At 43.6% G+C, this 1,182-nt stretch overlaps 1 non-coding gene across 1 annotated transcript; it reads right to left on the bottom strand.

Annotated features, from left to right (window-relative positions):
• Positions 1-619: 619 nt before the first annotated feature.
• Positions 620-805, bottom strand: LOC137226865 (U2 spliceosomal RNA). Its single transcript, XR_010944562.1, has one exon. It is a non-coding gene; the product is annotated as a U2 spliceosomal RNA (small nuclear RNA).
• Between the last annotated feature and the right edge of the window lie 377 nt (positions 806-1,182).

Raw genomic sequence — 1,182 nt, 5'->3', positions numbered from 1 at the left:
ATCTAATTCCATAACTTCCCAGTCTTATCTCTAATGCCCAGCCCTATTCATATTCCAACTTCAATCTCACAAACAAAACAATACAAAACTTCAATGTCAATCTAGTGGGAGAGGGGATGGGAGATATGTCTGCTCTCACACCCCCGTCTTCTCCCCCTTTCCCAGCAGAAGCACGCTCAGTTTGGAGGGTGAAATGAGAATCTCCTCCCTTGGCTCCTTTGGACAGGGGGCAGTAGGTGCTACCACTGAGGTTGCCGCTGCTTCTCTAACGCCAACAAATTTTCTTCCCCCTCTAGAGCTGCCTGTGTTGGCTCTCCCTAAGTCACATGTCCCGGCCCACAGTCTCCTGACCGAGGGTCTGGCTCAGGCTCAGCCTCTTCTCTCCCTCAGCCCAAGTGGTCCTCTTGTCTAACATTCTCTTGGATGTGAAACTGGCAAGATGGCTCAAGCTCAGCTACTTCGTCTACTCCACTTACAGGAAATCCTATCCTTGCAATACAAATGGTGGAAATGTAGTCTGGAGCCTCTTTAAGAGTGAATTAGAAAAAAAAAAAAAGTGAATTAGAACACTTCATAGGAGGCAAGGGGAACAATAGAAAACAACCTGTCATTAACTCAAAAGGAAGGCACCGTTCCTGGAAGTAATGCAATTCCAAGCTGAGGCGTGGAGCCAATTAATTAAGCTACCAATTCATCTCCTAACTCCAAACATTAATGCCCAATACACAGATAAAGAATGCATCAGGTGCTTTAATTGGTAAGACAGATACTACGTTTGATTTTAGCTCATAGACAGAGAAGAGATAACAGTTCTACTTAAGGCACACCCGTTCCCTTTCACACTTGTGGTGGAAGCTGATACCTTCAGAGCCCCCCACCCCTCTCCAGTGCACCAAATCTTACCCTGATATTGCTCTAACCTGATATAATGCTCCCAAAGAAACATCTTCCTCACTGAAAATCAGTTTTGATGTCTTGTTCCTGAGACCGTCTCCAAACACCTCCCTTATTTACTTACTCACTAAACTTAATTGATCAACTCCATCTTCTCAGCTCCCATATTTTCTGTACACCTTGGGGAGTCAAGGGACAACTCTGGGACTCAAGTTGATAGACTGTTTTTTTTTTTTACTTTTTATTATGAAAATTTCTAAGCATTAACAAAAGTAGAAAGAATAGTAT

Source organism: Pseudorca crassidens, chromosome 6, assembly GCF_039906515.1.
Source record: "Pseudorca crassidens isolate mPseCra1 chromosome 6, mPseCra1.hap1, whole genome shotgun sequence".
NCBI classification, from domain to species: Eukaryota; Metazoa; Chordata; class Mammalia; order Artiodactyla; family Delphinidae; genus Pseudorca; species Pseudorca crassidens.
Note: the sequence above shows the minus strand (reverse complement) of the source record. Positions and strands in the feature narration are given on the sequence as shown.